We start from the raw sequence: 16101 nt of genomic DNA on the forward strand, positions 1-16101 counted from the left end.
CTGCCTAGAGTCATACATAAAGCTCATTAATGCTTAAGACCATAAAGGTTATGTACAGCTTGGGGCCTTTTATGTTTGAAAAACAAGCAATCCACACTACACTACAGGTAATATTCTATTCACTATTTTCAATATCATTCCGCCTTTCAAGAAGGTTTTTGTAACTAGGCCAATATATGCACATCTCATAGTCCTTATTGCAAAACTGGTGTATGTTAAATGTCAGGGCGGGAAGACATGTAGTAAAAAAAGAAAAGTTTCAAAAGAAAAGTAGTGATTATCTCATGTGAGCAAGACCGGACATGTCTGTCAATACCCTTGACTGCTGACCTGTGTATTCACATGGGTAGTGAGAGCAAGAGACTGTAGGGGGTAGCCAAATGTAATCACCACCCATCCTGTAGTGTATATACCCTTGCCCTCAAAACATCTTTCTGGCACTGACCCTGGATTCCCAATCCCATGAGGTGTTATTGCCTTACATTGCAAACCTCTTCTAAGTGAGATGTCTGTGATATCCTTCTTTTTTATAGGATCTTCCCAAAAAGCACTACAAAATGTGTCAGACATCTGCACCTGAAAATGTTAGTAGTGGTATGTCTGCACTCATAAAGGTATCCCAAATACATCAAATGTAAAAATAAAGATAGTTACTAGAAAAGTCAACATGTTTCTCAGTGTATTATTTGGAGATTTGCCAGGACAACTAACAGATAAATTCCTTTAATAAGCAGACTCAGGCCCTCTTTGCAACTTGGGCAGTAAATGTCATTGACCGCCAAAGCCAAACCTGCCATTCAACCGCCAGTGCTGGTGGTCAGCAGACCACAAAAAATGGCGGTGGTTGCTAACCACCATTTTTGAGGCAGAAAGCAGCCATCATTTGTTCTGGCGGTCGTCGGTGGAGAAGCTGTTCCCACGCCAGCACCGCCGCGCCAGCATGACTCCGCTGCAGTATTACAAGCCATTATATGGCTCAGCGGTGTCCAGCTTACTTGGTGGTGGCGGTGAGGGAGGACCAACAAGACTCATCCCCTACCGGATGTCCTTCTCGTCTCAGAAGATAAGAGGGTGTCCGAAAGGTGAGGGGGTTTGTGTTTGGGTGCTTGTCTGCATGTCTGTGTGTCTGCGGAGGGATGGTAAATGCGTGTGTGCATGCGAATGAGTGTAACTGGGTGTGTGCATTTATGTGCTCATTTATGGGGTGTCTGAGCGCATGCATGCGAGTGAGCGGGGGTGTCTGAGTGGATGCATGCGAGTGAGTGGATGTGTCTGAGTGGATGAATGCGTGTGCTACATGTGTGTGCATGTGCATGCATGCGTGCATGAAGTGGGGTTCGTGAGTGTGTGGATGGGTGGGGGAGATGTGTCGCATGTGTGGGGAGATGTGTGTATATGTGTGACCACCAGGGTTTTCATGGTGGGGTGACTGCCACGGAAAGCTTGGCGGTTTGCAACCTCATAATTCAGACGGCGGCCTGAGGCCTGCCGCTGGATTGAAGGAGGTCACTGCCAGCCATGGCGGTGCAACAGCACTGGGGGGCCAGGTGTAGTTGTGGAGGTTTGGCTTCAGCCAAGCCCCACAACTCATTATACAGCTGTCTTCATTGCCGGCTCTATGGCAGGGAGACCGCCATGGCGAGTCTGGCGGTCTCTAGACCAGCGGACTCATAATGAGGGCCTCAGTCCTTTATGAGCAGCAATACTATTTTCCTGAACCAGAATTGGTTCTGCATTAAAATAGCTTAGTGTTGGAACTCTAATGTATTCCTCTCATTTCCATCAAAGTGGCCGGCACTCTAATTTTATTATTGTAAAACCTGAGGTGTGAATGTTTTCTAGTAAACAGCTTTGTTTTTTTCCATCACTATTACAGCACACTGTTCTCATGATTAGTATTCATACCAGGAAATCTTTCCCACAAATTTCTCTAACTCGTTAATTAAAATGTGATTCCCTTTGCATATATTTTACTTGAATATTTGTATATCACTCAACATATCTAAAAGTGCTTTAGAGCTGGATCTAGGTGTGCCCTTGTGTCTAGAGGGTAGTTTCAGATTCCAATCCTAACTTAGCGCATGTGTGATATTGGTGCATAGTGGGTAGTGATATAATTGCACCCTCATTTGCTTGGGGAATAATGGCAAACATGTTCTAAGCAGACATCCTCTGCATGTCTTACTCTCTAAGTGTGGTCAACTATAAGACACGTCTGTCTGATTTACTCTCTACTATTGCATGTTTGCAAATTTCCCATACAGATCACCAACTCTTCTTCTTAGAAACCAGATCACTATTACTTAACAATAACTAGTTTCTCTAGCCTATCTATTCATCCCACAACCCAATTGCAGGAAGGCATACTAATGATCACACCTAGCTCCTATTAATGCAATCGACCACAAAGAAAATTAGGTAAAAGCATGGAATGGGTTCCTTTTAGTGCACAGCGCAAACCTCACAACACAACAATCAACAGTAATTATTTATAAGCAACAATAAATAGATTAACCACTAACCTTGGTTTCTGAAGTAGCGTGCTACCCGCCGTAAGACACTTGAAAGCCTGGTCAAGGCTAGTAATCGCCATGTAGATGCAATTACAGATACAATGAACACCTAAAATCATGAATGGAACAAAGTGGAAGTGGTCCAACAGGCGCATGATAATGAGTGATGCATATTAGCTGTTACACATCAACAAAAATGTTTCTTGAACTGGTATGTTATCAGATACTAAAACAAGGTAAAATGCTAGAATACGTTTAATTATGTAATCTATCTATATTAACAATAATATTAAAAAGAAGCAGTATGCTGCCTACAGATAATTAATTTTTCCATTGAATGCTCCTTATTTGAGCTATTTGAAAATAAAAATATATGGAGAGATCCTGCTATCACTTATATGAAATGGATGAACATTAATTTGCTTGCTTTATTCACACATTGATGTCATCATCATCATTATGTAGTTGCTGTCAGTGAAAATGCAGCACACAGCTTGGATGTTTTAAATATAAATCAATTATCGACATTTTTGGTTGCTTGTAAACTGTTTATTTTATAATTATATTTCATATATTTCTATATATTTCTGGAAATAAAACCAGCGTACAAAATAGTGCTAGCCAAGACATTATAGCTGTCTCTTTAACTTTTGTGAGAAAAGGTTTTCCTGTTCGGATGAAGCTGTCTAATTATGCAAGAGCAGTGATTAACTGATTAAGATGCGTGCATTAATCTCTATAGAGTTGTGTGAATGCATACATTTCTAATTAGTATGTTTTTCATAGGACAGCTATCTTTTTCTGAGAACATTGATTAATAGAACAATGCTTCATTTTTCCAGCTCAAAAGAAGATGCAAAGAATTTCACAAGGGACATTGATTGAGGATTTGTAAGTCACTATGGGTTGTACTTCAGAAACTGTGTTTTGAAATTTAAAATAGGTTAAATCTATTTTAGAATAATATTACCATTTGAAGTAAAACATTCTCTTGTGAACTAATGTACAAGGTAGAAGAGAAAGGAGGTTCTGGCAAAGGCCGAGACAAAAAACACAAAGCTATTAGAAGATACAAATATAAGTAATCGTAAATAAAAGAATGGGTGCGTAGGAAAGAAAGTGGACATGAGAGTTATAGAGTAAGAAACCAAAAATAGATTTTATTTTTTATAGGCAAAGTGTTGCCACAAAAGTTGTAAATTAGTTACAATTATGGAAAAAAGATCCTCTTGATAGTTATTACAAAGAGTAAGAGGAATATTTCTCAACCATAAATAGAGTATAACTTTTCCTTCTATTTTCCACAAAAGCGGTACAGCAGAAGATAGAATACACTTTTGTATTTTCACAAAAGAAGCATAAATTAAATAAGACCTTTCAACATGTTTCAACCTTCGCATATCCCTGAAATCCCCAATGTCAGTAAGAGAAAAATGCTTCAAAATTTGAAAGGTGAAAACACATTAGCGAAGTTAGCTTGGCCCTCTGTTATCAAATGTGACATGGAGTCTAGCTATGTACATGTGCAGAACATACATTATGTCACATACAGTTTGGAGGAAAATACCTTAGTGTTGGAAGTGGGATATTGGTAAGGGCATGTAGGTACCTACACTTAGCAATAGCCCACAATCCCACACTAGGTCCAATCAGGGTCTCAATAAATCCTTGCTCAATCCTTGGTAGCTTGGCCCATGAGCAGTTAGGCTTTACTTAGGAGAAAGGTGTGTACAGCATTTAATGTTAACAAAACAGTAAATAAGCAAAACACAACACACAATACAAATCAAACACCAATTTATAGACATAGAGAATATTTCTATCTTTAAAATGATACCGAAATGACAAAAATCCAATGTAGGGAACTACAGATATGAATTTTTAAAGATTAAAAGTAAAAATAGTGCTTAAATGCAAATAGCGCTCAAAGGGTAAACAAAGGTCGCAGTGGACAGGGACAAAGTCCAGAGTTCAGGCCACCCATAATGTAACAATGCTACACTTAATTTCAGAAGTGTTTCTTGATTCAGGAAAGTGGTTCCTAGTAGCTTTATTTCTCACTTTAAATTTCAGAAATTATATAAACACCATGGGGGTCATTACGACCTGGCGGCCGACGGTATGTTGGCGGTAACACCGCCAACAGGCTGGCGGTGTTCCGCCAGCAATTATGACCGTGGCGGAAAAGCCACGGCCATACCGCCGGCCCCTCCACTTTGCCGCCAGGATTCCGCTTGGCGGTCATAATCCCCAGGGCAGCGGTGCATGCACCGCTGCCCTGGGGATTATGAGTCCCCGACCGCCGGCCTGTCCATGGCGGTACACACCGCCATGGAAAGGCCTGCGGTAAGGTTACTTGGGGTGCCCCTGGGGGCCCCTGCACTGCCCATGCACTTGGCATGGGCAGTACAGGGGCCTCCAGGCATAGCCCCGTCGCGCATTTCACTGCCCGAATTTCGGGCAGTGAAATGCGCGACGGGTGCTACTGCACCCGCTGCACATCTGCATTGCCGCCGGCTCAATTACGAGCCGGCTGCAATGTTGATGTGACATTTCCGCTGGGCCAGCGGACGGTAACACTGTTACCGTCCACTGGCCCAGCGGAAATGTCATAATAGGGAGACCGAAATACCACCAGCAATGGTGGTATTCTGTCTCCCGCGGCCTCGGCGGTCTTTTGAAAAGACCGCTGAGGTCGTAATGACCCCCCATATTCTTTATTCAACAGTTTTCATCAACTTGTGTTGCTGTAACTAGTTTTATTTGTTCTGTTATGAAATCCAGAACACATTATGGAGATGGTAACAATACATTGAACAATATATACCAAGTATAGAGGCGTCTAAGTAAAGGACCTCCGTTGATGTCCCAAATTGTTGCACTCTTGTGGGGAGAAAGTGTTTCTAGTATAAAATGAATGCAAATGAAAGATCTAGAAACAAACATTTGTTATTCGCTCTTAACAACTTTGTTTCCAATAAAATTAATTTTAACCTTTGTGTTTTTATGTCCACAAGTCATAATTGATTATTTGGTTACGTTGGTATTTACTATATCCGATACTAAAGTGGTGAACTCAACCAATAATATTAGAAGACTGTTTGCTATTCTGGATAAAAGTACAACATTATCTGCATACAGTAATGCTAGTATGGATAGTTTCCCTAATTGAGGCATATATATCCCTTTAGTTATCTAGAGTTTCTCCAAGTTGTTTATGTTGACAATAAATAAAAGGACACAACCGTTTCTTACTCCTGTTGCCTAACTAATTTGATGAGTACAGTTTCCATTGAACTCAACACAAATCCTAACAGTTGTATCATGTTATAATTGTCACAGCAAAGTAACTAATGGTCTTTCCACACCCATGTGTTTCATCAATATCCAGAGCTTAGAACAGTTAAAAGTATCAAATGGACAGGTTATATTCCTCAACGACATGCAGCATCGACTCTCTGTTAGCTTTCATAGATTTCACAGTCAACAAATATAAGATCAGAGATTGCTCAACCCTGCGAAAGCCCTGGAGGAAACCATACTGAATGACTGAAAAAATTGTACTATGCCCGCCCAAGTCCCCAGTCTTGAAAGTAATACTATGTCCAATATCTTTACTGTAGATGGTGCAGCTGTGATCCACAAGAAGGATTCTTTTTAGCAGTATGTGATTTTTAAAGTGGAGATTCTCATCATCCTATCTGTTTCTATTTTGTCCTTAGGGCCAAGCAGCTGTGGGTGATCTGTAGCCCCAAATACAGTTATGTTGGGGTCACGAAAGCTGATTCTTCTGATAACTTCCAGTTTGGGTAGTCAAGAGCATAATCATGTGTGTCTCATATTGCCACATCGGGTAAAAGAAAATAGCTGGCCCATTTTGTGGCAGCATTTCTGCTGCTGGTCAGTGTTTTTAGGATAGAGGGATAACAGGGGTGTTTCTACTGAAGTTCTCCTCCTGGTTTGGTGTAGTGATATGAATTCTATGAACACAGGTCCTGAGATGATAAGTTGTTGAAGCTGAGGTCATGTCTATAGATAGCACAAAAGTGCAAACCTGATCACAGTAGGCAGAGACATCAATTTGTGGAAGACAATCATAAACTCTGATCCAGTTTGCAACAAAATTTACTGACACACTGTGCCACTAGGGGCCCATAAATGAGGTACCTATTGTGTGACTCTGTGCCATGTAATTGATGCGCCATTATTTACAACATTAAGACTCATATGACCTGCTAACACAGATCAACATTAACATATTTACATCTCTTTGCAGAGGGTGATGCCATATCTCACAGCCAGCTGCATGTCCTGGACTTCTCCAATTATTTCAGTGACCAGCTCCAAAGCATTGATACCGACACTCTTCAGGAGTTCCTGGGTGCCTTCCACACACCATCTCTGGTCACATGGAGGGCACATAGCATTGCAGGGTCTAAAAATGAACCACCCAACACACAGCACCTGACACCTCAACCACAGCCTGGACTCCCAGGACCTAGTTATCATCTTCCAAAACACTGCGGTCGTAATCCAATGGGAGCTGGCACAGCATCTGCAGGTGGGGAAGGAGACCATGGCAGGCAGCCTTTCAGGAGGCCAGAGGTGCCTTAGTCCGAATAAGAACAATTAGACTGCCATCTAATGGACCCACTCTCTGCTACGTGGATGCCAGCAGTCCCTGGTTGATGTAGCTGGTGCTCTGAGGCAGAGGGTCGAACAATTGGCCTCTCACAGTGGCACCAGCATGATTGACAACAGGCTGGGGCCTATCCAAACTATCCTGGAGTTCATGCAACGGACACTGAGATCCCTCAGTGACCATCTGGCTGCCTACCACCCTGATGTTGCTGCTTTGTTGGGAAACCAGCAGTACCTCCTTGCTGCAGTGATGCTTTTCATCATTCCGCAGATGACAGCTGCTGGGATCTTTGAATCCACATCTTCAGCCCCTGATGTGTGCACGCCTCCCTCAACTTCTACACCACTACCACCCATCAAACTGGAAGCACACATACATCCAAGGAAGAAGATGTGGAAGGAACAGCATTCACACAAAAAACACTCAGTAACTACAAACTGTGGCACATGACCAGTTTCTCTTTTGCTCTGTGCTGAAGATCATGCCAGTTTTATTGCACCTGTCTACATACCCTCTTCACTCTCCCACTGTTGAACAATCACAGATGTGGACTGTAATCCTAGCTAGTTTCTACCTGTGGGCACTTTGATCACCTCTTCACTGATGCACTCCTCTCCTACACGTGTCTCATGACATGTACCCCCCCCGACTCTGTCTGTACTTCCAAAGATTCAGGATCTCCAATGAGGTAAGTCTCATGTGTAATACACTGTACAGCCATTGACATCAATTCACATACTAATACATTTGCCCTAAACATCAATTGCCTTGAATCTGTGTATGAGGCATGAACTGTGTGAACTTCATGTATTGTGTGAAGCATATACACTGAGGGGCTTGTGTACCATAACAAAATGGACAACATTGTGCCACAAGCAATGTAGCTGTGTTGAGCTGTGTCATAACTAAAATGCATGTCAGTACTGTATGCAATGGGATAAAGATCAACCATGTTTTTTGTCTTGTACTAGTACATATGCAGCTGTCTAATGTCAATGTAGGCACACTTGCACACTATAGCAAGAGTGTCTACATTGCAGGGATTTGATGTTTATGAACCTGAAGTCTTCATACTGCACATGTACTACAGTGAAAGCTCCTTGCTTCTACTGTATAAGCGGATAAATACAGCACACAAACCATAAGGAAAAACAGCCTAAAGATTTGTAAGTCTGCCTGTTGTCCCATACAAAGCATTTCCTTGGGCTGATGTCATAGTTTCGGCCCTGACTCAGGTATACATTCCGTCCTGACTCTGAGGCAGTACCAATTGCAATGGATGTTGCATGGGTAAGCCCACAGCAACACCCATTGCATGTGACTCTGCCACAGAAATCTGCATTGGGTAGGGGCCATGTATACAGTATGGTGTTAAGATACCCAAAGTGGCTTCATGCCAGCCTTAAGAAATAGTGAAAGGGCACAGTGCCCCTGGAATAACACAACAAGAGAGGCTCTGGTGGTGCTATGGGCCTGTTATCATGCCCCTGTGTACTTGCCTAGGGGATATGTGTGGATTTGTGACATACACAAAATCACACACACACTGACTGCAACTTGAATGAAGGGGCTGATGGCTATGTGAAGAAGCTAGCTGAACCTGATTATCCCTAGCATGGCATTTGACAGTTAGCATGCATGGATTGTGATAGCTGACAGCAACAACAGCACAAGTTACTGGACCTAGCAAGGATAGCAGCAACAGGTAAACCATTGATATTACAGATAAATGGTGCATATGTGATAATGTGGGGGACAGTCATGAGTGTCTCAGTCCCAAAATCTAGATGTAGGGAGAGTGCAAATACAACACCATGATGACACTGGAAGTCACATTTCAGAACATTACAGAAACAAACTGTTTGAATCCCAGTTCTGCTATGGGTATCCATGTACATCAGAGTGTCACGTACATTGCTTGTTGCAGATGTGACACCATTGTCAACATGTCAGGAACTTCACAATAGGAAATACACTTAGTCACACATGTAAACTAACCATAACTTGCTAAAGCATGTGCCTTACATGACCTGTGCATACATGCTAGCACCTGTATGCTAAATCAGGATGGAGACCACATATTATTAATAGTAAAATGATTTATTGAACAATGAAACTAAGGGGGTCATTACGACCCCGGCGGTCGGTGGCATATTGGAGGTATTACCACCAACAGGCTGGTGGTACCTACCTCTGCTATTATGACATTGGAGGTTTGGCCAAAGCCAAACCGCCAACGTACCACACCGACCGCCACGCGGTAATGACCGCCGGCTGGAGACTTCAGTCTCCAGCCTGGCGGCCGTCACTATGCCGCCCATGGCATTATGACCCAACCCACAGCCATGGTTTCAGTGGTTTTGGTACCGCCATGGCAGTAGGCACTATCTGTGCCAGGGAATTCCTTCCCTGGCAATGATAGGGGTCTCCCCTGCCCCCTTCCCCCTCCCCAGAATCCTCCCTCGCAGTGTTTTGCTGGCGTGGTGCCGCTGCTGGCAGCAGTTACTCCTTACTGCCGTCCGCCGCCATGACCATAGACGGAATACCGCCAGCCTTCATAATGCCATGGACGGTTGGTAGCCAGGATGATGGTATGTTGGCAGCCATCGCCGTGGCGGTAGGTGACATTTGCCGCCAAGGTCCTAATGAAGGCCTGAGTCAAAAAATTCTAAGCTAACTAAACTACCTGAGCTAACCAAAGCTACACTATATTACCCTAACTTATACTAACACCTCAACTTAACTTATCACTAATTATCCTAAACATATGATGTCACATGATAAACATCAACCTCACACTCCAATTAATATATATCTAATGACAACAGTTACTAAAGCTAAACATTGACTAACTAAACAAATAGCTGAAACAATTATATATTTTTTGTACATTTTTAAATGTTTAAAAACCTTTTTTGTATTTTTATATTCTTTACATATACCCAGACATTATCCTCCTGCCTAACACAAAAGAAGATGAACGATACCCCAAGCCCTCAGCCCCACTAAGTACTACAAATTAACCCACTCTATAATAACTTAACAAACCCTAACTACCTAAATACCCCAACTATATATATGCACATTGCATATTGTGAGGGATATGCTGAGTCAGTGTCCACGTGTACCCTCAGCACTTCATGAGATGTGCCTTCAGTTCTCTAAGCAGTGAAAAAAATATGCCCATTTTGGTGCTCCAACTGGGCAATGCAATATTTTTGGTCTGCACGGAACTCTTAAACGTATGGGGGCTCCATGTAGGTATGGGCCGCAGCTGTTGTTGTCACTGGACCAGTTGGTGGAACAAGAAGTTGAGGGTCCCGCCCCAGGAGAAGTGGAAATGCCTGTACCACAGGCCTTGCTGCGGAATGGGTGGTGGCGGTGGATGTTTCTTTTGCTGGCCCCCACTTGAGAGAAGGACTTCCAGGTCCCAAAGGCATGCTCCCAGTCGTACCTCCTTTGCATCCTTCAGTACCCCTTGGAATTTGTCACATGTGGCAGTACCCCTCAGCCCTCTTTGCAAATGTACTCTTCTGGGATGCATTTGTGTTTGCAGCTGCAACATGAAGTGGACATGTTAGCCATCTCTATATTTTCGCAAATGAACTACACACATGAAATGGATACACCATCTGCAGTTGTAACCGTTGGACAGCGCTAATCAACTTGATATCCTGAAGGGAAGGGGAGACATACATCTGCACACCAACCGCAAGATACACATTGCCCACCTCCATGGTATTAAGACTAGCTATTGCTGCACAATTACTTTGAATATTTTGGCAAATCATTGCAGGTTAATGTCACCAATGATTCAGATTGTCACACACCTCAGCCATGTGACCATGCTTCTTCATACTCATCATTGTGGTTTGTACATCAATATGCCTCATGTTTGTGCAAGTGATCTCAGATCCGTCGACATTTAACTAACTCGTCTGAGGAAGTACTGCGAATACAATGTGGCCTCACAACAGGACAAAATATGGCAAATAGAGATGACAGGACACATTGCTAAATGGAAAACTGATTGTGACAGATTGTATGTAAAATAGTAGGGTGGTGCAATCATTTATATCACACAGAGAATGAAGCCACTAAACTTATTTTGACACAGATCAGTACCAGTTGAGCTTGCCATTGGTTGCAAATGTCTTCTAAACTATGCTCAGTGTGTTGAATCACAACACTCAGCACCACCGCCTCATATGTGGGCGTATGCATTTCCCACACCACATCTGCACAGGGATCTTGGTACAGTACAGGCTAATGCTATACATTGTGTGTCATTTGTTTTAACATCAGACCCTGGACAATATCAGGACCACCACAAGTAGATAATGCTGTGGTTCATGGCATGTCAAATAGAAATGTAATATGCCTATCCCTCTGGCCAAACAGAAGTGACAAGGCATGTGAGGATGAAGATGACATAGGTTTGAAACGTTACAAACTACAACTCAGATAATGGGGCATCACACCACAATGCTGCTTGGAAATTGGCCATGTGAAGCAGCATATTTACAAGCACCTTGCCCTGCAGGTGCATCACTTCACACCCATTTTAACAGTGGTGTATGGTGCTAGTGACATAGGAATAAGCCTAGACTGTTGACCACTGACCTGACCATCTATTAGTTGACTATTTACAAGGTAATGCATCACACCATAAACTGAGTTACTCAGTGCTAAGTGTGGCAAACAGGTCAGTGACATGTATAGCTAACAACATCCAGCAACCCAGCAGGTAAATGCTCAATAGTGGCACCTCACATGGCTCAGTGACATACATTGGTAGGCCAGGATGCACACATGTTGAGGAACTGAACATAAATGTCATGGCTACATTGTTAATTAAGTGCAGATGACTTCATAGTGCAAACTTTTTTGAACATTGGTAATTGTGATGTCATCCTGCACATACATGACTCACAGGACACACTCAACCATGACCGCCTTTACTCCTCTGTTATTTGTGACATCAATTGTACTTAACTATGCAACATACAAAACTAGCTAGGCACTGAGGGCCAGATTTACAAAACATTGGTGTATCAGCATTGATGCTCCAGTTTTCTTGTGCCACCCCACAGCCACCTAACGACACCATAGGTGTGATGCGTGCTTCTGGGTGCAATGCTGACTCCTGCAGGATTCACAGGGCCAGCTAGGACTGCGCGAGCCTTCATGCTCCCCCTATGGGCGTGTCACTCTCTCGCTCTCTTTCTCTTCTATCTCATAATGGGATGGAAGAGAGAGAGAGAGACAGAGAGAGAGAAAGATTGCCATTGCAGAGGTCTCGCCATGCAATGATTTCCAAGAGTAAAACTAGCAATATATTTGATCTGAATATTATAGTTACGTTTGGATGCAGAGTGAAACTGAGTCACTTGTGGCCTAATGGTCAAGGTCTTGTGCTGCCACTCAGTCAAATCCTAGTATTGTTTGGGAGAGTGTTTATTTAAAAGTGTTTTGACTGTTAAACCTTCCTTGTGATGGATTATTTATGTTTCTTTCTAATCACATGCATTGGCTGACATAGGTATGTCTCGAAGCATCACAGTAAGGAGTCACCTATGGCCTAAAGGTTATGATCACAGACACTCACACTGAAAGTTGAGGGTTCTACACCAGGTGTGCCTGTGGGAGTTTTGCTTCTTCAATTGCTTTTAAACTTCACAAGTTTAAAGTTCATTCTGAAAGGTGCTCTCACTCTTTTTAATTGAAAAATAAATTTTTCTTTTCAATTTTTCCAGACATATTTCATTCTGAGTATATATTCCATGAAAGCCTAAAAAACTCTTCATCTCTCTCCCTCTCACTCTCTTTCTACATTTCTCTCTCTATTTCAATCCCTTTCTCCCACTCAAACACCCATTCAGACCCTCACGCACCCACTCACAGACCCACTCAGACACTCATGCAGCCACTCAGAGAACCACTCAGACTCTCACACTCCCAATTCACAGACCCACTGAAACTCTGATGCGCCCACTCACAGACCCATAGAGACAGTTATGCACCCACTCACAGACCCACTAAGACACTGACGTACACACTCTCATACCCAGACATTTTCACAGCCACTCTCACAACCAGATACAACCTGCCACACCTATTCTCACACCCAAAGAGACAGGTCAGGGCCAACTCCCTCTGTGCATGGTGGAATGCTGTGTGCAGTGTTGGCTTGGCTTGGGCAGTTAGAGGTGTTGGCTGCAGCATCTGGCTGCAGGCCAGGACCTGTGGTCAACCCCCGCTGTGCATGGCCAAAGGCAGTGCGCAGCATCGGTTTGGTTTGTTATAGGGGTTGGCCACAGGGCCTGGCCACTGATCATGGTCGAAGGTTATGCACATGATGGTTGGATTAACGTATGGCAAAGAAAAATACTTTGGCCCTCATTATAATACTGGAGGTAAAAACCTCCTACTGCAGCAGCTACGGCGGCTGAAAGACTGTCACGGCGGCTTCCAGCTGTCTGCTGTAATATGATCACAGCTGGATTTCTGCCAGAAGGATGGCGGAAATTTGGCTGTGGCCATGCCGGTGGAAGGAGGTAAGACTGCCGCCTGCCGTATTATGAGAAGTAATACAGCCTGACGGTGTTCTGCTGGTGGACGCTGCTGCTGGCAGCAGCGCCCTGTCCGTCTCCTCCCGGAGGACCCCCTGGACACAGGTAAGTGGGTGCTCCGACAGGCGAGGGGGGTGGAGGTGCTGTGTGTGGGTGTGTGTGTGTATGTTTCTATGTGCATGTATGCGGGCGTGTGTTGCATGTTGGATGTGAGTATACATGTATGAAGGTGTGAGTGTGTGTATGTTATGTTTTGTGAATGCTTGTGTGCGTGCATGTTTGAAATGGGTGCAGGTGTGTGAGAGTGGAAGTATGCATGCGTGGATGCTTGTGGGAATGTGTGTGTGTGAAGGGGGACGTGAATGTAGGGGGGTGGGGTGGACATTGGAGAGGCAGGGGGGTGTAGGGATCACTGGAGAGGGAGGGGGTGGGGGGAGAACCCTATCAGTGACAGGGAAAGAATCCTCTGTCACTGATAGAGCCTACTGCTATGGCCAGATCTCTACACTGCACATGGGGCAGGCCCGTGCACATGCGGGCTGAAACTGCAGCTTTCTTTCACTGCCTGCAGCTCTGGCCTGAATTCAGGCCAGGGTTGTTTCAGGCCTCTTGTGAACAAGTGTGCACAGTGAGAAAAAAAAAATGAGGACTCACCTGGGTCCTTGTTCTCAGCAGCCTGGCTCTCTGCCTCACTCTGCCCTGATCTGGTTCAGAGCTGGTGCCGGCAGCAGCTTCATGCTGTTGCACCAACTTCAACCCAAGAGTGCACACTTCAGCCCAGTTATGGGCCAAATAGTGCAAGTGCAGACTGTCTGCACTTGCGCTATGTGGCCCATAACTGGGCTGAAGTGCGCACATGGTGAGCTCTGCTCTGCTTGCGGGCTAGCAGGCTTTTTGGGTGAACTCCACTGTCCAAGCAGAGCGTGGAGTTGGAGCGTGGAATGCCAAAAACTCTGTTAGCTCCTCCAGTAGAGCTGAGCTCACTGCCCACCCCTAGTATAGAGTTGACATCCTCAACAGCGCTCATTCCTTAACATGAATAAAACATAACACATCCCAAACACTAAAACAATACAGGAAGCCACGAAAACCATGGTGGTAGGCGGGGTCATAATTCCCCGGGTGGAACAGTGAAGGCTACTGGGCTGGAGATTAATATTCCCAGCCCGGGGGCTGTCACCACCATGGCGGTCAGAGTGGTACATTAATGGGTTGGATTCAGCCAACCCACCAATGTCATAATATGGCGGTACATACCGCCAGCCTGTTGGTGGTACTTACCACCATATTTCCACCGACCGCCGGGGTCATAATGACCTTCTTTATCTTAAAAAAAACACAGAAATTCACTGAAAAAAACCAAAGGCCATGGTAGCCTGGGGTTGGGCAATTAGGGGGTTTTGCCAAAAGTATAGTATAGTATAGTATAGTATAGTATAGTATGGTATAGTATAGTATAGTATGGTATAGTATAGTAGTATAGTATAGAAAATGACTTTACTTTAAAATTAAAATAAAGAAATTCACTGAAAAAACAAAGGTTACAGAGATATTATAGTTAGGAAATAAAAAAAAGATAGAAATTCACTTAAACACAAAAATTAAAGGTGCATTATAGTTAGGTTCTGAATTTACTTTCACAAAACCAGAGAAATCCATGTATAATTGTCAGAGTTATTTCTAGTAACTATAACATGCGGCCTAAGGTAACTATAACTTGAGCCTCCACAATGCACTGATAATTATCCCAGATATTACAGCTCTAATGACAACTTTTATAGTGTCAATAAAAATGTCAATGAAACATTACAAGTCAACTTATTGAAGAAAAAACTGTGCATGATGGGGGTGTAAGTTATAGTTTCTTAAGGCTGTGAGTTACAGTTACTTAAAATGACTCTGACTATGACTGCTGAATTTCTCTTGTTTTGTTCAAGCGTTAGAAATTGGGACTCTGGTTGGCAGGGGTATGCACCCTGTCGAAGTATGGACCACAGTCCCAGTCAGGGTAAGTCACAACACAACCTAAATTATTCTGTGCTCACCATCCGGTAGCTTGGCACACAGCAGGCAGGCTTAACTTAAAAGGCAATGTGTAAAGTGTTTGTGCAATAACTCATACAGTAAAACAGTGAAAACACCACAAAAGTACTCCACACCAGATTAGCAAAACAAATTATATTTATCTGAATGAAATAGGACCAAAATGGCAAGAATCGAATATGCACAAGACAAGATATCAGTTCTAGAACTTTAGGTGAGTCTTAATCCATAGGAATCAATGGATGTATCTTTTTAGCACAAAGTACCTGGGATGCGCCAAAAATAATGATGCAGAGGGCCGCAGAGGAGGGAATATGTCAGAAAGTAAAGT

Source organism: Pleurodeles waltl, chromosome 4_2, assembly GCF_031143425.1.
Source record: "Pleurodeles waltl isolate 20211129_DDA chromosome 4_2, aPleWal1.hap1.20221129, whole genome shotgun sequence".
NCBI classification, from domain to species: Eukaryota; Metazoa; Chordata; class Amphibia; order Caudata; family Salamandridae; genus Pleurodeles; species Pleurodeles waltl.